We start from the raw sequence: 21,131 nt of genomic DNA, 5'->3' as shown, positions 1-21,131 counted from the left end.
ATTTTAATTTCAGATCTTAATAACGAGGAAAGTTAGTCCTTCTCTCATGTCTCATATCAGCTCATAAAAAGAGATAATTTTCATGGCTATGAATTTCCCTTCCAAAGACCCTCAGTGTTGCATATATACTAGACTGACACTCACAGGCCACCATGCCTCATAGGTCGGTGCTTAGTGGAGTTGAGCCGAGCTGACTCCCACTAGTTGAAAATGAGGCCTTATATTTCCAATCGATCATCCTGAAGACTCACTGAACACTAAAGGATGTACGTATATTCAAGAATGTAGAATATCATTACAGTTCTTTCCTTTTGTATCTTTGTCTTCCTTAACAAAGCAATGTGTTTTATTGAATCATGACTTTGCAGCGCTTATTCAATATAAACAAATAATGGGAAAGCACTTTGCCTTTTACTGTCTGTAACTATATGGAAATGAGAGTGGCTACTGCTGCTACTAGGATGGTACATATTGACTGTTTCATAGAATGATCATTCATTGTATCCAGGGAAACTCGGTAGAAAGTAGCAAAAGAGACATTCTGCATAATATGAACCTTAAGCATTCATACATTATGCAAGTATTTCAGCAGCCCACATAGCACAGCCTGCATACAAAAGAATAAAAAGCAGCAAAAGAACATTTCTGTTGAATAAAAAAAGAGTCAGGTGATCTTCCATCTAGTCTTGGGAGTTACAAGAAGTTGGCATTAGCTCATACTTTCCAACCATCAAACGTCCTATAAAAGAGTAAGCATTTCACAGCAGAAGTAAACATTATGTAGCTCATTATGTGTTTGCTTCAATAGAATGCCTTATTTATTTCTGCACAACATAAATTCCTTGGATTAAGACTTTTACTGAGAATCTTTCTCCTGCAGCAACAAATACAATCCAGGAGAGACGCTATAAGGCAATAAAAGCATTTTGTTCTGGCATGAAATCAACTCAGTGCAGTGTTTACTGGTGCTCAGGCAGTGGGCTTTTCATAGAACCATAGAACCATAGAATCATAGAATCATAAAGGTTGGAAAAGACCTCTAAGATCATCGAGTCCAACCGTCAACCCAACACCACCATGCCCACTGAACCATGTCCCTATGTGCCTCATATACACGTCTTTTAAATACTTCCAGGGATGGTGACTCAACCACTTCCCTGGGCAGCCTGTTCCAATGTTTGACCAATGACTCTTTCAGTAAAGAAGTTTTTCCTAAGGTCCAATCTAAGTCTTCCTTGGCGCAACTTGAGGCCATTTCCTCTCGTCCTATTGCTAGTTACTTGGCAGAAGAGACCAACACCCACCTCACTAGAACCTCCTTTCAGGTAGTTGTAGAGCGCGATGAGGTCTCCCCTCAGCCTCCTCTTCTTCCAGGTTAAACAATCCCAGTTCCCTCAGCTGCTCCTCATAAGACTTGTGCTCCAGGCCTTCACCAGCTTCATTGCCCTTCTCTGGCCACCCTCCAGAACCTCAATGTCCTTCTTGTAGTGAGGAGCCCAAAACTGAACACAGTATTCCAGGTGCAACCTCACCAGTGCCGAGTACAGGGGCACGATCACCTCCCTGCTCCTGCTGGCCACACTATTTCTGATACAGACCAGGATGCTGTTGACCTTCTTGGCCACCTGGGCACACTGCCGGCTCATGTTCAGCTGGCTGTCAATCAGCACCTCCCAATGGAATCATGACTAGTTAATATCGATGGCTAACTCTTCTCTCCTTCCCATTTTTAATAGTATTGCTTGCTTCAATTAAAGAACACGACTTCAGGAAAGACTGCTCCAGAACCTGCTCCTTTCATCAGTGTCAGCTGTACTGAGGCTTGCAGGCAGAAGAGTCCCAGGACCCTTGCTGCAAAGAAGGCACAAAATAGGGGTGAACATTGCTATTTCACCAAATGAAGGGCTTCTCTTCTTCCTTCAGATCCCATATGAACTAACCTGTTCTACAGCACTGTTTTTGAGCTATTCACCTATTGAATTTGAAAAGCAGAGCTGACTCTGCTGCGTGTTTGCTGGGCTGGCTTAGGCATATGTTGGTAATCGTTTAAGCCCGTAGGACTTGATATGTGAAAGTTATGACCCTTTCAATCATTGATCCCACCAAGGCAAATTTCAATTATTGCACTTGCGTTTGAAGTAACACAATTCATGACATTATTAAGGAACAGATGGAAGGATTAATTCACGAAGTTAGGAGCCTTGTCATACTGCACAGTCAATGAAAAATCTTAGTTAAGTGTTTAAAGACAGATACTTCCCATTGTCTGTTACATCCTAGGGTAGCTTTGTACTTATTTTAAACTAGAACAGTAAGCTTCTTCCCAATATATTTACAGCTAATGTCATCCCAGACTGAATTCTCTAATCATTTAAAGAATTATTATATTTATGGTAATATAGCAGCAGAAAGGACCTCCTCAGTCACTGAGATCAGCCATCTGATACCACCTCATGTAGTCCCATAAATCCATTCAATATCAATTTCCATCTTAAAGCTAGCTAGGATTTCTGTCCTGACTCTTGTGAAGCGGAAGCCATTCCAGATCCTCACTTCTCTGATGGAAAGGATTTTTCTTCTGATTTCTAGCCTAAATGTATTCATGGACATCTTGTAGATCAGATGAACAAGGTCTCTTAGTTTATGGATGAAGTAAAATTCTTGAGATACAGATATAGTCTTTCCACGCACCAGCAGGTTTGAAATCAGATTGATTCCTGTTAATGATCAATTATAAATGATTTATCTTTTTTTTCCTTTCTATTCATGCAACAATAAAACTGTAGTTAGGTTTCCCAGCTATTATTACTGCTTGCTTTCTACAGGTTTCCAAATTTAAACACTTCTATCAAAACTCACACATCTTTTATTTGGTTTAATTTTTACAAAAGGAACAGTAACAGAGATATGAATGCTTCCAAAATATGGTATCAGGTTACAGAGCCTCTGTAATCCTAGGTTCTTAATAGCATGTAGTACTCCCTGAAGGAAGCATAGTGTAGGGTAGGAAGGGGATTTTTGGCCTCAGTCTCTATGATTATGGATGCCATATACTGTCAGTACTTGAGAGGCTACAGTAAAGAGCAGAGTAGGGGAGCTTTCATTGCTGCTGGTCCTGAGGTCAAGAAATAGATTTGTGAATTGTAAAATAACAGTGGCAGCTCAGCACTGCCTATGTGCATTGTATATTTATTCATCTTAGCTTTTTTTTGTAGGCAATATATATTTTCTTAAAACTTTATTAAGTAAATGACTTCTACATGCTGGGAGAAAAAATATTTCACTATTTTTTTCTAGGTTTGTTATTTTCTAAAGCACTAAGAGGGTAAATGAAAGCAGATAAGGCTTCATGCTTTCTGAAAGCATGAAAAGGGCATACTTTCAGATCATGCTTTCAGACTGCAGGCAGTCAGTTATATGCTGCTGCCCTCAGAGGCACGGTGCTGTGGCTGCAGATGTGCAATGGGCTTTCCATCTGTTTTATCCTTCTGGTTTGTTCATGGGTCGAAGGCACATAACCAGGTCCTCCTCTTATTTCTTTAACAACCAGAAGGACAAATAGTTACAACTGTTAACATAATAAACAAACATAGAATCAGAGCGGACATTAAATGCATTTTGTTTGACCAGCAGTGTGTGTCTCCATGACAATGATGATTGAATAAAAGCTGAGATTAACTAGTCAGATTTAAATAAATAGTTCTCACAAGGACATATCTAAATAATCCCCTAAGGAAAAGTTACCAATGCTCCCAAAAGATTTCCGTTTTCTGGATATGCACAAATCCACCATTTTGGATTCAGGCAGTTCAAACACAGGTTGTGGTCTGAAGAGCTGTTCAGGGCTCTGGCTTTGCAATTTATAACTTTCAGGTTCATGGCAGCAATGCCCTTCTGTCGATATGTAGCAATGGTTATCAGTCCATAACAAACACTTTCGCAGTTTATTCTTCCTATGTATACACCGAGTTAACTGGATCCTTGGATGAGGAGAAGTGGGAAACAGGCTGAGAAAGGAGATAATGGATAGAGCAGAGGTGAAATCCCCTTTATAAATGCAATAGCTGGGCCCATGTCAATCAGTAGAGACGGTTTCCTCCCATAGTGCTTCTGCCGGGTAGACTTCCATCCTGCTCCAACTACCAGGATCTCCGGAGTGGTCTGAGGCTCATACCTCCTGAAGAACAGTTGTGCACAGCACATCTGCACTGTAGGCCCAATGTCAAAATCTTGCAATGGTAGCCCAGTGTTGTAAATACTTAGCATGCAGTCTAGCTTTTCATGAAATAAGCTGCTCAGTCTGCTGCACCAGCCTGGAAATTATTATGCCTGGCCCCCTGAAATGTAGGATGATGCCTTTAGCACTGCTGTTTGCTTTGGCTGACCTGTGCCTGTGCTCCTTTTGATCCAAGCATCAACCAGGTCTTTTGCCAGTTCCAAGCTGAACGTGCATGCCTGAGTTTCTTCTCAGAGATTTTTTAGTCGCCGTATTGGTCATTTGAAACTGAAGATGATGACAGAGGACATATGGAAGAATGGTGAAAAAGTAGGCAACTCTTACTTGCAGGACTGGGTACTTTTGCTTCTGTGGGAAAGACTGCAGTATCATGACTGGGGCTTTTGCACTAACACAGTAGTTAAAATACTAACTATGGGAAGCGGCATTTCTCAGAACATGGAAGTTGCAGACAAACCTGGATGATGGGATCTTCGGAATTTCAGGTTGGAAGGGTCCTCAGGAGTGTCCAACTGCCTGCTCAAAGCAGGGACAGCAGTGAGATCAGATTTTATCAGGCCTTCAACTAGTTGGGGCATGAAACCCCTGCCCAGGCTGGAGATGAACCAACATCCCTCAGCCCTGGCTCCACCACTGGGCCAGCCCTGGTCCCGCAGCCTCTTCTCACAGGGCAAGAGCTCCAGCCCCATCATCTTGGTGGCTTCCCCTCACCTTCCACCGGTTTGTCGGTGTCATTGCTGGGTTGAGGACCCAAACTGGAGGAAGCACCCAGGTGGGGTCTGGCAGGTGCCGAGCAGAGGGGACAATCTCTGCCTTCCCCTGGCTCTTGAGGCCATATCCTGCTCACACTAGCCTCTGGGCAGTGTCCAACCCATCAACCACCATCCTGTGAGCCCACCACCACAGGTCCTCACGCACTACTGTGTCCTCCCTCCCAGACTGTAATGTCACAGCCCAGGTACAAGAATGTTGGGGGAGACAGCGCCGAAAGCCTGACTAGAGCGGGGGTAGACGGCATCTGCTGGTCTCCTCTCGTCCCCATGATTTTGTCGCAGAAGGCAGTCAGGTGGGTCAGGCATTTACCCTTGGTGAATCCTTGCCGACAGCTCCCCGTCACTGGCTTCTCCCCAGTGTGCCCAGACGGGGGCTCCAGGAGGTCTTGCTCCTTGATTTTACCTGGGACTGACGGGAGGCCGGCCGGTCTGCGGTTCCTCAGTGTGGCTTTTGCCCTTTTTTGAAGGTAGGTGTGACATTTGCCTTTCTCCAGTCGTTGCGGACCTCCCTGATCTCCATGACATTTGAGAGCTGATGGAGAGCAGCTGCACAAGGGCATCAGCCACCTCCCTCAGCACCCTGGGGTGCAGCCCAACAAGTCCCAGGGATGCGTGTGGGTCGAGTGCTCTTGAGTGATCCCTGACTCGACCATCATCCCTGGCTGGTGGCTCCTCTCCTCCTTGAGCCCCATCACAAAGCACAGGTGCCTGGCAGACCTTGCTGATGATGACAAAGAAGGCAGTGAGGACCTGCCTTATCTGCGTCTGCTGTCACTGAATCATCCACCCCATCCTGCAACATGCCCACATTTTCCTTGGTCAGCCTTTTGTGATTAGCACTAGAAGCTCTTTCTGTCCTTGACATTCCTTGGAAATCTCCAGCTGAATTTTGGCTTCGCTGACACTGCCCCTACATGCCTGAGCAGTGTTTTTTGATTCCTCCTTTGTATCCTTGTCCCTTACCTGCACACTGCCTTTTCATGTTGGAGCTGTGCTGTGGCTTTCTTGCTTTGCCAAGCTGGCCTCCTTATAGGTCTCCTTGTTTTCCTGAGGATCGACCATTCTTGTACTTGGAGAATGCTGTCTTCAAAGGCCAGCCAGCTTTGCTGGGGTCCTTTGCCCTTCACACCTGCCTCCTATGGGATACTACTACAAGTCCTCTGAATAAAGCAAAGTTTTTGTCCTTGAAATCCAGGGTCTGTGCTCTGATGCTCACCTTCCCTTATATGGAAAAAATGTGCTATTCATGTTAGACATGTGTTTGAGCCTTTTCTAAAGGCTGGACCAGAATGCCATCTTGAAAGCACTTAGCTGTGAAGTTCCTGGAAGGAAAGAAGAACACACAATTTCTAGAGAATTGTTTTTTGTTTGTTCATTTTTCCTATAAAATCATTCCAATTTTCAATGACAAGCATGAGAAAGGGGAACAGCTATGCAGAACTTTAAGCATAATCACTACCTAAACTCAAACTGGAAAATATATGTGCAAGCATTTGTCCTCCACCAAGAACTTTCTGTGAAACAAACAACCAACTAATTTGCTATTATTATCTAGGCTAAGTTTGTCTAGGAAATAAATCTGTGCTTCACACTTTCTGCAGGGTTTGAAGTGATATAGCAGTTTCTTAGATAATACTAATTTCCCAGAACTGAATAAGACACATTGAATGCACATAATTTGTCAGCTTGACATTTCTGACATTATTCTCCCTCATTTTATTTTAACATAAAAGGGGTTGCATTTTCTGCTTTATTGCTGAACATACAAACATAAAACATAATCATCGAGCCACTTGGTATTTTTGTTTGTTCATTTATATGTACATGATAGGAGTTGTCCATCACATGGAGTTCACTGGACTTACAGTAGTTGAAAAAGACAGTCATGTAAAAAGGGGTATTTTCCTAGAATGTTTCTTTACTGAGCATGACTTAAAGTAAAACAGGCAAACTCTCTTACCTTATGAGCTTTATATAAACTTAATTTAGAATCACACTGAAAACTTTGCACAGGATAAAGGTGAAAATTCAAATCATATACATTTTGGATTTTGGTTTTTGGTTTTGTTTGGTTGTGGTTTTTTTTAAAGGGACAGTGCTGTATGGCCATTCACAATGCATGTTTTATACTTGTAATCGTGAAGCCGTACACGCCAAAGATCCATCCATCCATCCATCCATCCATCATCCAACCATCCATCCACCCATCCATCCATCCCATCATCTCAGATTCTGTTTCTCTTCCTTGATTCAGACCTGGTGTGTCCAGATAACCATATACTACTCCTGCTTCTTGAAGACAAAGCTAAAGATCATTTTTTTGCAATTCTGGAGTTTTAGGACTGAGAATGCTCTTTACAGCAATTGGCATTTGGCTTGTTTAGGGTAGAGATGGCAGAAATGGGGTCTTTCCACAGTGGCTCAGAGCAGCTAACAGGGTTGCAGAGTTGTCACACTATGTAGCCCTGCAACACACTATTGCCATTGCTAGCTACAGACCTTACGCTTTGTACTGAATTTGCAAGGCCTTGGGGCTGGGGCTTGTCAGACTTGTGCTGTCTGAACTTTTTTTGACCTGCAACTTTGTTTTATTTGGCTTAGCTGTGAAAGCAATTTCTCTAACTGACCAGGTGCTGATGATCAATCTGTTTTATTTGTGTGTAGTGCAACCATATTTTTATAAAAATAGTAGTAACGACCAGTTATTCTATGCAGAATGAGATATTTACACCTCTGACACAATGTTGCAGTGCAGAAAAAAACAAGTCTGGTGCAATAGCAGAGGCCTCAAGAGGCAGAGATGCACAATATGGTGCAAAGGAGTACAGGCATGGGGTGATAAGAGATGGGGCACAGTCTTGGCACTGGAGAGAGACACTGCAGCTATAAACAACTCTACTGTCATCAGTTAAAGAAATGCAGACCCGGAGCTGGCCAGAACTGGTTTTAGAGATAACGAAGGGAACAAATAAATGGCAACTATTATATGTAGAAGGCACCATATATAGTAAATTTGGATGTAGCATGGTGCTACAGACCACTGAAGAAAGAGAAAGATTTAAAAAAAAGCATGTTCGAAAATGTCTACAAGTGACCTCAAGTGGATCGGGGAGAGAGAAAGAAGAAATCAGAAACATCAACATTTTCCTTCCAAAGGACTCAGGGGGGCTGACAACTTCTGGTATTGTCCTCTCTAGGAGTCCAAAGCTATTGAATTTAAGATGCAGGTGAGCAGTGGAAAGGTGAGCATAACACCAGGAAAAAGGGGAGAGAAACTACAGGATGTGTATGTTTGTCGTGGTTTAACCCCAGCCAGCAACCAAGCACCACCCAGCCGCTTGCTCACTCCCCCCCGGTGGGATGGGGGAGAGAATTGGAAGGGTAAAAGAGAAAACTTGTGGGTTGAGATTAAAGACAGTTTAATAGGTAAAGCAAAAGCTGTGCACGCAAGCAAAACAAAACAAGGAATTCATTCACTACTTCCCATCGGCAGGCAGGTGTTCAGCCATCTCCAGGAAAGCAGGGCTCCATCACGCGTAACGGTTACTTGGGAAGACAAACGCCATCACTCCGAACGTCCTCCCCTTCCTTCTTCTTCCACCAGCTTCATATGCTGAGCATGACGTCATATGGTACGGGACATCCCTTTGGTCAGTTGGGGTCAGCTGTCCCAGCTGTGTCCCCTCCCAACATCTTGTGCACCCCCAGCCTGCTTGCTGGTGGGGTGGGGTGAGAAGCAGAAAAGGCCTTGACTCTGTGTAAGCACTGCTCAGCAGTAACGAAAACATCCCTGTGTTATCAGCACTGTTTCCAGCACAAATCCAAAACACAGCCCCATACTAGCTACTACGAAGAAAATTGACTCTATCTCAGCCAAAACCAGCACATTCTTTCATTTTTAATTTTATTATTACTAAGACTTTTCCATACAGAAGTAATTCTGCAATATTATTCTTTCATTTTCTGTAATAATTAGATCTAGATAACTAAAGATTCTTGAATTAGACTTTTAAGATTTCCATCATCCCAACAAGAAATTTCTGGCTTTACTTGTATATAAGATACGATACAAGATTTTGAGCAGAATGCTGCACCAGCTCCCAGGGCGCAGAGAACAGAGACATCTCAGAAAGACATGGCGCTGATTGCATCAGGGGTGCATCAGGGCCTGGGGTCTTTGCTGAAGGCTGCGCTGTGATGGTGGTGATGGGGTGCAGGGCGAGGTCACCGACAAGGACCAGAGTGACGAGCCACCACACATCAGCAGCCTCCAGCCAGTCAAAAGGTAACTTTTTCAATCTTTGGAAGCACAGTCAGAGAAAGTTAATCCTAATAAATCAGAAGGTTTGCTGTACAAGGCTGAGTTGTAGGTACAGTCTTATTAATCAGAAAAAGCTACAGTTAGACCAATTAGACTGATTACGAGCATTTGTGATACCAGCATTTTTGAAAGCCACCTGCACAGTTAAATTGTAATAACAATGTAACCATGGTAATCATGATAGTGTTTATATTCTGTTAGTTCTGTAAAGGATTTGAATATTAGCATGCATAACACTGGCAAATAAATATGTAAGGACAGCTAAAATAAGTTGTAAGAGACATCATTTGTGGGAGGAAGGTTTGTTCCTCAGATATTCCCTGCAGTAATGTTTATCTCGGGTCCCTGGTGTATTAAAGCATAAAGAACGTTGTGGGGACATAAACAACAGGCTGATATAGCAGTTAACCACCTGTTGTGTAATTTGTATTTTGATGGTGCTGCAACTGTTATTATTAGGTGTCTGTGGATTGCCGTGATCGGAGCAGGCAAACCTCAAAACTTCCAACGTGCTTTTGTTTATGTTCAACGACTAGGCAATCTGTTAGCAGCTAAAAAGCAATCATTAATCAAATATATTAGTCAGGCCTTACGTATACCATACCACGTGTCTGATGCTCCTTTTCTGGCTCTGATGTTCACAGTCTTGGCTGGCTTCAGGTCTCTGAGACCAGGATGATCAGGCTCAAGACCTCTTTGATGAAAGAAAAGAGAAACAAAGTGGACTGGCTTAGCCCAAAGAATTCCTCCTTTTGTAGATCAAAACCAGTCCCTTTTGGCTCTCCCAGACACGTGTTACTGGTTTGCCAGAAGGATGTTATCTGTTAGGTGGCCATTATCTGATTCCTTCTAATAGTTGCACACTGGATATCATTGCCTTAGTTCTACTGTTTTTATGCAACTATACCAAACAAACAAAATCTATAGCTTCTTGCCCTGCACCAGTCAGTCTTTTGACATGTGTGGCTGCAAGGCAAACAGAACAAAATCACTAACAGGTCCTGATGCTATAGGAGAGGGTAGCATTTTCATTTCATTAATAAGGCATGTTAAGCTATGCATAACTTTTGGTTGCAGTAAGGCTGTGACTTAAAAGAATTTCAAATGAGTCCAGATCCAACCTCAGAAAAAATACATCTCTGTCTAATTTGGAGCTTATTTGATGGTCAAGAGATTCCACAGAAAGGGAAAGAATAAAAGCCCTCCTTCCCACCAAACACCTCACCCCAAAATCTCCCACACCCTAAATTCAGAAGAGTTTGATGAAACATTAGGTAAAACAGAAACATGAAGAGTGTACTCAAAATCTAGCACGTTTTCTATGTTCACATCTTTTCTCTCTAACTCATCCCTTTAAGTCTCTTCTCATTAACCAGCCATGCATGTTTAGTAGAGAAAAAAATACCCTCATTAGTTCAAAATTAATGCAGTGTAACTTAAAAAAAAAAAAATAATATCAATTTTCTTCTTTGTAGCTCAGAGAGTATGGTAAAAATATAAAATTTCCCCTCAGAAAAAGGTGTTATTACACTTCTGAAAAATGATTTCAGCTTTGTTCAAATGAACAGGAAGAATTCAGTCAAACACATATTTATTTTCCACACAAAAGCGTTGGACCACCTACAGGCTAGGGGATTTAAAATGTTAAGCACTTTAACATTTTTTTTAAATTACAGGAATTGGTTTAGATGTCTTTTGATAGGTAGCATACAACAGAAACACTAATGACACGTATGTCATTTATTACATTGCATTTGTGAATTGCAAGGAATAAAATAACATTATCATCTCCAAAGCAGTTTGCAGTATAAACCAAAACAAGGAATTGTGTTTTCAGACAGATGGCCTCTCTCACCCGGTAACTTAAGTTCTGTTAAAGCTCAGTGATGGGTGCTTCGGGGAAGGCTTACCCGCAGTCAGGAAGTGAACTATCAGGCAGCAGCAAGTATTTGGAGAGATTATGCTCAGCTTGGGGCTGGTAGGGTTTGGCATACTCCCAAAAGAATGAGAGCTCAGTTTATATCCTTTATTTTTATCCCAGCTCATGCATCTCCAGTTTTACTCCACTCCAGTTTTGGGCATAGGCAAAGGGAGGTGGTCACCTAGCCTGACCCACTTCTGCTGCCTGCCCATGAGCCTGCCCCCCAAAACCAGCACTGTGTTCACAAGACACATGGGGAAGCAAGGAGAAGCCTTCTCCTTCTTTATTCTGACTGGACCCCAAAAGCCTCCTTGGGCCCTCAAAACCACACTGACATCCCCACCATCCTTTCTTCCACTGCTACAAAATTCAATTTACATTGGCCAACAATGAAGGAAGGATAATTTATTGTGTTCCTGTTACTCAGAACAACAATTTTTATCAACAATCCAGATAATCCCTGTAATTCTGCAAGCATTGTGTGGGGTTTACCGCTCCTTCAGGAAAAGCTCTTGTAGCTAGCAGCACCCTTCCTCTGTTTCTCATCCTCCACCAAAATGCAGTAATACGGCACTCTGTCCACCTCTCTCCAGTCACAGCCCTACGGAGACAAACTGTTTCAATTTTAAAATCAAATCTGGATTACAACAACAGGCAGCCTCAATTTCCATTTTGCAGTCACAGTCCAGCAGATATTTAAAATGCAAACTCCTTCCTTGGCTGAGACTTTGTTCAATGAAGTATAGTCAAGTGAATTTTTGTCCTTTTTAAAAAAAGGCTGTACTGAAACTGCTTGAAGAAATGTGTTGTATAGATATACAACAAAATCACTATGGGACTCCTGTTCTAAGCTCCTTCTCAAGGTTTTTTCCTTATCTTTCGGAATAATTGTATGATAAAGCTCGTTAAAGACCTGGAAGCTTCTTTGCAGAGTGATTTTGGAAAATGGTGTCATGGCTATCTTGATAATTCAGTTTCTTCTTTCTGACAAGGCTTTTTAAGGTAAGAGAGATTTTCAGATTAGCCAATTGCAACTGAAAAAAATAAGAGTATGTTTGGTGTTGAGTATAAAAGCACTTTTAGGCAAAAGTCCTTTTTTACACTTCCAAGAAGTATGCAATTCATAGAAGCAAGGGGAAAAAAAAGGAAGATACTTTCCCATCAGCTGACTCAGCCATCATAATGATCCTAGACCAGCTAACCAGGTAGAACAGTTGCTGCTCCAATTTCATCAGACAGAGCCACATGAAGCGATATATCTGAGTGCACTTCCTGTAAACAGAGCATTTCACTAGCAGACGTCCCTTTATTGCAAGGACCATTTAAGGACATATGTATTAAAGGTAATAAAGGTCATTTATAGATGAGATATCCCACTCTTCATAGTTTTATAATGGGGCAAAAGATGGGGAGATCAGTCCGTGATCTTTCGCAGAGTGAACGCGCACAGTCCACGCTGACGTACATATTATAAACATGAGAAGTACAGAAAAACAACTTTTGGGGTATTAATTGTCAGTGTTAGGCATGATTCCTCACTGGACAAGAAAACACAGTATGCCTCTCCAAACGAAACGAGCTGGTGCCCCTTGCTGGGGAGAGGCTGCTGGGGGTGGTTGGGGGTGGTGGCTCAAGCGGGCTGGGGGGCGAGGGGCTCCTTCTGCTGCCACCTGTCCCCGTCCCGCCTCCCGCTGGGCATCGCCTCTCTCCTGCCCTTCCCAAGCTGGACTTCCCAGCACACTGATGATCCTGGAGACACTCTTGGGTCGGGTGGGAGCTGAGCGCTGGCTGACCCCATGCTTCAGAAGTGAGCTGGGCAGCTCGAATGGGTGCACCAGTGAGCTTCACATGTTGAGGAGCCAGCACACCTTGGGCTCCCCAGTCATGTGGGTGCTTTTGAAAGTCTTATCTTGCATGTGGAGAACGTCCTTTGGACTTGTTTGGTCAGCTTTTTTCCAGTTTGCCATCAGAATTGCCATATAGATAGGAGATCAGAGATAATCTGGTACAATGACTGCAGTTTGAAGTGAGGATGAATTATAAGAAGCTTTGCTATTAGCATCACGTTATGGAGCAGTGGAGTTATTTTGGCAAGGTAGTTCTTTTTGTGAGGTTAAGGCGGGAGTAAAACTGTGAGAGATGACAATCTCAGAGTCTGTGCAGAAGTGAAGCTTTTGCAGTCACCATGGTTACTTACTTCTAAGCCAGAAACAGGGAAGGAACATATAATTTATTTCTTGAAACTGGCCTGCCCCACTGAAACGATACTGTGTTCTGCTGTGGCCCCACTTCAGTAAAATGGTTCAAAGGAATGGGCCTGTGTTAGATGTGAAACAGGCATTAATCAGAGTGTTCCTGCACCCTGCAAACAGCCATCATAAAAGAGAGGAACTGATAACAGGAGCAAAAGAAAATGAACCGACCAAGTCAAGCTTTTTTTTTTTTAAGGTGGCACAAAAATAGATTTGATTTTTTTCAGAAGGTGACAGTAGACTTCAGTTGATTGTCTGCACAAGGCCAAAAGGACTATTTAGGCTTTTAAAGCAAGTTGTTTGTGGTACATGGAACATTTTCTAGGCCTTCTGCATTGATGTGTTTGTTCTTGTAACTGTCTTCCGTATGAGGAAAAAAACTGCTAGTAAGGAACTTAGTGTCTGAAAATTATGATTAAGAGAATATTAATGACAACAGTATTTCTGTTTATTAATTTCTATCCACCAGCCAAAGGAAGGACTTTCTTTCTCTCTTCTTGTCCACTTGCTCAAATTCTCATCAACTTATTCCTAATTAGGAAGGAAAAGAGCTGGTAGTTCTGGGAAAGGATTTTTTTTCCACCTTTATTCTGCTTGAACTTAGGAACTTCTTTAACTCCAGTTCTTCAATAGCTGCTTACTTAACTGGGAAATACCTATCTAAAAATTAAATCTGCACTGAAAGTTTCAACCAACTCATGCAAGCAGGAGCAAGTCCATATTGTAGTTGCATCACCAACCTATTAACGTTTGGGTACCTTGGTATTATAAATGTGACACTTATTACTAAACAACGTTGTCACCTTGCTATATATTTTCTTACTTAACTAAGAAACAATCTAGACAAGAGAACACAGTTTTCTTTTACTATTTCCTTTCTGATCAACTATGTTTGTTAGACAAGCGATTTAATGCTAGATCACATTGGCAATAGGCAGACTCTGGCTGCACAAAATTATGCAAGGCGAAAGATGTAAGTCCAGGTCTGTATAGAGATATATTACCTTTTATTAGATAAAAATTCAGCAAATGACCAATACAAATGTCTGCCATTTGATAAGCAGAAGTCCTCCTGTTACGTTATTTTATGTAAACCAGCAAGAACTTGCAGACAGAAATTATTTTTCTATGTTACACCCAATTCCTAGAAAGTTATATTAGATCTCTTTACAAAACACGACTTGCTCATCTTCATCCACTTAAGGTAACAATATTTTGTTCCATATACAGTTTACTTATGCGATGGCCTTTACTGCCGTGCCATTTGCAACACAAGAAGCACTGTGGATCAAATTCAAATATTCCTTGAAAAAAATCTGCTTTCAACATTTAATAGAGACCTAGCCATTGCCTTACCCATTTTAAAAAGCACTTAGATTTATTCTGTGATAACAAATATTAATTTTACATCATTTTAATATTAATAATTTTATTTGTTCATTCGATATTAATACTAGCATAAATCAGAACTGCATTGTGAAAGCTGTACCTTTCATATGCATTTTCATTTCATGCTTTTGATTTGCTCTTTAATTATAAATCCTTGTGTCCTAATCCATGGTACGAACATGGTGACATCATCAGTTATGATTGTGATCAGACGTTTATGATTTCTATTATGTAAAGGAAGAGTTCTTGACAGCTGAACATCGCTGGTGTAGCTAACCTAGTCACCACATTTACTGCAGTCAAGGCAAGTGATTCATGGCTAAATTGTGAACAAAAATGAACTTTTTGTCTGCTGTATCTCCCCTACAAAGTCAAACAATAAAAAAACATATCATTTGTTTTAAGCAAGTCTTAGACTTTACCTCTAATGGTTCAACTGCAATTACCTTTCAACAGAGGAGAGCACTGATGCCCACCGCAGTGTGATGTTTTAAATATAGAAATACTGTTCTGCTGTTACCATAGAAATCATTTAAGATCATAACAAAAAATTATTGGGGAATTTAGGGAAGATTTAACTGATGCTGTTTGTTAGATTTCATCTATTTTGCTTTCAGTGCACAAAATATCCTCAGAGGCAAAAAACAGTCAAGTCTCTGTTCGTTGAGAGTGTCCTAACAGGGGACCTAGGGATTATTGTGACAATGTAAAGTTGTGTAGATCATGGCGGTGTGGGGAAGTCTGGTCAGCAACAGGAGGGATGTCCACCCTGTTGGAAATGTTTGGTGCTGCCACTCCCCGAGAAAGGGCTAGAAAACCAGAAGCATGGCTGGTAGCCGTCTTATCGAAGTCCTCTCTGCCCACAAGCCTTATACCATTGGAAGATGGATCCTTCAGCTCAACTTTCCCAAGATTTGGGTCAGAGAATTCGCTTCAGGGATGAACAGGAGTCACATCAGTTTGTTGGGCTGGAAAGAGTTTTACCCCAAAATCTACGTCATTTCAGAGTTGAGATGCCTTTCCACCAAGAAAACTTAATATCAGAAATATTTATTGATATAACAGCTTTTCAAAGTAGTTTCTGTGTGACCAGTTTGGATAAACAAGGTTGATACTGTTTGTGAGCAAATACCCTTGTGAATCATCACATTATAGTGAGACTCCACATGCCCATGAGGTTTTCTCAGTAGAAGCGAGTTTCGTTCTAAGTGTCTACAACTGCATAAGGCTTCATAGTGAAAATCACCATTAGCACAGTACAAATTTACAATGCCAGCTCCAGAGACCATTAGATTTAGTAGCGAAACTCCCAATTTATTTTTATACAGTCTGGATTTGACCCAAGATAAATGAAAATTCCATAATTCTCAGAAAACCCTTCAGCATTTCCAGAACAAAAATCTTACGCAGTGCTGCTGTATGAAGTACTATACAGCCCTTCAATACTAATTAAAACAACATGCTGGTGTGGATCTGAATGCTCTTATGCACATGGCTAATTAATTGACAGAGATCACCAATCAGAGTATGAAATGAATTGTGAAAGGAATAACAAAGGAGCTCTGCTTTCAGCAGTGGCCAATATATAGTTTCCAGACGTCTATTCCCAAGCATTTATGATTGTAACTTGTCCTGCTCATGACCACCCTCATATTCAAACTTCTCTAGAACACAAACGTGAAGTGAAGTGATCCAGGAACCTCCAAAAGAGGAAAAGACGAACCGCCTGTTCTCCACAAACTCAAATGTCACTCTTTGATTCCAAATATCCAAATCCTAAACATCCAGCACCATATAGGTATTTTTTTCCAGTCTTAAAATACCTAACTAACGAAGAAGACATTGATTTTTTTTTTAAATATAGGTTCAGATCTTTCTTTCAAGAAAAGAGTTGCTTATCATGCATTTTACCCCTTAGTGAATACAGCAACTAACTTTTAGTGAGAGGCAAACATTTCATCAGATTGATGCATAAGGATCCCCATGTGTATGCTCATAAATTTTCTTACAAATTTGTTCAGTCTGTGCCTAGAAAGATCTGTATTGACAATTTTACAGTAATTTATATTTTTGGCACTGACCTGAGATTGCTGTAACACTGAGACAATTCAGAAAGCAAACTCAGTACGTAAATACACTGGGTCTGGCTGGGATGGGGTTGACTTTCTCCACAGCAGCCTGTATGGTGCCGAGCTTTGCGTTTGTGACCAAACCAGTGCTGACAGCACACACGTGTTTTGGCTGCCGCTGGACAGTGCTCTCACAGAGTCACGGCTCTCTCTCTCTCACACTCTGCCCCCCACCAAGAAGTAGGCCAGAGGGAAGGGACACAGCCAGCACAGCCGACCTGAATTGGCCAAAGGGATACCCCATACCGTATGACGTGCTCAGCAATAAAAGCTGAGGGAAAGGAGAAGGAAGGGGGTATGTTTGATGGTGTTTGTCTTCTCAACTAACTGTTACGCATGATGAAGCCCTGCTCTCCAGGGAAAGGCTAAACATCTGCCTGCCCACGGGCAGTGGTGAATGAATTCCTCTTTTTGCTTTGCTTGTATGCACGGCTTTTGCTGTCTCTGTCAAGCTGTCATTATCTCGATCCACAAGTCTCCGCGTCTTCCTTCTACTTTCTCCCATGCTGCAGGATAGGGGACTGAGCGAGCAGCTGTGGGCGTTCAGCTGTTAGCCAAGGCTGGCCCACCACTGTAAATGAGTGGATGCTTATTGAGGTGGAATTCAACACAGGAAGCCAAACTAACTCTTTTTCATCTGCTCTTGTTCTCGGCTAACTGAAGAGTAAAAATTTTGCCCAGACACACACCTACTTTGAGGCCCTGTCAACTAGCAGCTCAGAGGTGCTCCTGAGAAGCTGCTGCTGAAAAAAGTGTTCTGAGTGCAATGTCATTTGGTGGCAACGTTTTTCATTTTCAGGCTTCTTTCTCTCTCAACCACTCTACACCAGTTTTCCAAGACTTCTGAGGAAATTCATGAGCTAAGCTTTATATATCAATGTGTAATCCTTTCTTTGGTGTCACTGATACGTGGTTTGTGCAGTGTGGGTTTTTTTTAATTCGTATGAATGAGGCCAGAGTACTGAATGAGCGCATTAGCACTGACACCTGAAAATTCAGTATTTGCCTGCTTGTGGTATTGCAGCTGCAGATGTGGAGGCCAGGCTGGAAGGCATGGCCTTTTAAGCTTGCCCTAAAAGCAGATTCCAAAGCAAAAGCACCTTCCCAGCTCAGGTGTCCGCCCTTGATCCCAGCTCCTCTCCTGAGCAGCTTGCTGGAAGTGCAGGTCATCCAGGTCGCAACTCGCTGCACAGATCAGGGAGAGTTGCACCCCTGTGAGATAAAAGCTGGGCAGCCAGCTCCGAGGTGTGAAAGCAACGCACTTTCGAGATACCCAGCCTGGAGCCCCGAGATCGCTGGTGGTTTTTAAAGCCACTATCACCACGCAGTGTGAAGCCAACTTCCAAGCCAACTTTTTCACTTTGTTATAGTGACACCTGGTGTTGTAAGGCAGCTTTTTCGAGAGAGAAACCTGAGGACGTCAGTAAAAGCAGAACCAGGAAGGCTTGCATCTATGCTCAGCCATTTGCCACACTGGCAAGCAAATATGCCAGTTCTTGAACACAAGGGTTTCTTCAGCACTGTTTTCTGACATACATTAAGTGAAAAAAAAGAGCTAACTTCCTTTTTTTTTTAGATTCTTAGTCTACACGAGGTCATACCTCTCCCTTGTACATTGTGTGTAGAAGTCACATGGTGGGCAGCAAAATCAAATAGGTAAGACATCGGAGTAGGATGTAAGAGGTTTGGGTTCTGCTGTAGTCTTTTGCTGACCTTGTAGCTCCTGTGACCTCATGCATCTACCCTACCTGGTTTATGCAGTGTACTCTGGAACAGCAACTGCCACACAGACTTGGGGCCCTTATCTATAATGGAGTAGCAAAGCACCCTGTAAATAAACACACACACATTAAAAAAAAAACAACCCTCAGTCAAAATAAGTCAAACATGAAGCCCTAGAAGTGGACTATCTTGATGTTAAATCAGTTAGGGAAGATGCATTTAACCACCAATATAGTTGACTCAAGATCAGTACATCAAACTCCCTTGTGACACTACTTACCTTTAGGAAGGTGCAAAGCAGTCCCAGATGTAGTCTGATTTTATGGAGTTTATTTTTCCTTGGAAATGGAAAGTTTGGGGTTATTCTGCATTTCTCTACTATAACAAAAAATGTTAGGGTCCTTTTATCCTTTTCCCCAAGACCTGTGGCTTCATTTCATTTCACATACATCTCACAGACATCACTACTTTGAAGTAAGCAGTTTGCTCTATGGTTTTGCCATCAACTCTGTTGCTGCTGCTGGGAATAACCCAGAGCAATGTATTGTTGCTGTCAGTCAGAGGCTGTATCGGCTCCCATTCAAGCTAGCAACTTCTACAGTTCTACAGTGCAGAACCGCACTGTGGGACAAAGATAGAAAATAACCCTAAAAGGAACAAAATAGTCAGGAGGCAGAGTAAGGTCTATGAGGGGAGGGAAAAAAAAAAAAAAACAAACCAAACCTGTTACACATGTAGCTTGCAATTACTAATTTAATAAATGCTACAAGTTTCACTGCTGCTACGTATACTAATATGTAAACTATGAATACTATTTAGAGATTCTTTTTACACATTATGTCACACTTGCTCACATCGGATTTAGGAAACAGCCAAGTGCAAGGAACATAGCTGTGACAAACTTGAGACTCTGAAATGCAAGCTGTCGTAAAAAGAGAGATTTCAAGTGAGTGCTGCCATTCAGGTACATGCATAATCCATATATTTTTTGTACAAAAACATGGTCTTATGTGTTGCAGTTTTAAGAAAAATATTGAAGTATTTGGTACTGCTTTCAAAGCACTTTTAATGATGACACTACACCAGACCCTTTTAACTTGGGTTTCTATAGCTATATCAAAGGCAAATGAAAGTACAGATGCTAGACATAGCTGAAATTCAGGTTGGATGTGGTCTTCAGCCCCTGCTTTCAGATCTTCAAATGCAAGCTTCTTATTGATGACTGAATTATGAGTCGTATCCCTATTATTAAAAATAGTTGTTTTCTCACTGACTTCATTAGGAATGAAGAGAACTCCTGTGTGATTTCATTTTAACTGTTTTAGAGGTTCCAACCGGAAAATCTGCTACCTGAAATGTGCCAAGTATTTCATTTCTAGTCTGTTACAGGTGACTGATCTACCTCACTCCAAATACTAGTGTATTTTCAACTGTTACGAGGTTTAGGAACCCTACTTTACACACTCACTGTATGTGATGAGGGCACGTATGCAGGGCACATACTTTCTGTTTCATATACAGTTTTCTTTTAACAGCTTTCAGATAATAGGTAGGCAGAAGAATGAAGTAAAACAGTTGCTGACAGTGTGCATGACCAGCTCCCTAAACATCTGATAATTAAGAATGTCTCTCCATGCTACTTACAAACCTTTCCTCATTAACTCTGGAAGTCAGTCTGATGCTTCCTATAAGCAGAGGTAGTTTTGCATTTTCTACCAGCATCCGTTTACTTGTGAGAACTCCTGAACAAAGAAAACACATATAATTGTAGGGCTAGAGGGTTACAAAGTGGCTCACATTTGATTACCTGCTATATTTTCCTCTATTTTCCTTGCTAATGCTATGATTTGCATCTCAGCATCCAAGTACATGCCCATCATAGGGAGAAAACAAGCCATCCTTTTCCTAATTAACCAGTAGTCCTATAAACCTTCAGAGGCTGGTATTATTTTAGTACTTTAGAGGAATACAGATTAATCAGTAGCCAAAACAAGAATAGAAGAGCCCAGCCCATGCAAAACAAGAAGTAAATCACTGGGCAATGCTTTTTGTATCGCCTAATACTTCAAAACATTTGATGATACGATGTCTCAGAGATGCCTGCGAACTTTGACAGAGAATATTGGAGGCAGCACTCTGTCCATACTGGATTCTCCTCATACTGCAATGAATCCAGATTGTCCTAAGAAATCCTTATATATGGGAATTTGGTTTTCCGGAAATCTATACAAGTCAACAATGACAAGTTCTGACAGTTCAAGCCTATGATAAGCATTTCTCCTTGTGAGGCGAGAATCATCTTGCATGCTTGCCGACAGTCCATTATCTAATTAAATACTGTCAGTGCTGAGTCACACCAAATGAGAATTGGTAACACTCCTAAGGAC

Source organism: Calonectris borealis, chromosome Z, assembly GCF_964195595.1.
Source record: "Calonectris borealis chromosome Z, bCalBor7.hap1.2, whole genome shotgun sequence".
NCBI classification, from domain to species: domain Eukaryota; kingdom Metazoa; phylum Chordata; class Aves; order Procellariiformes; family Procellariidae; genus Calonectris; species Calonectris borealis.
This window is presented reverse-complemented; position numbering follows the sequence as displayed.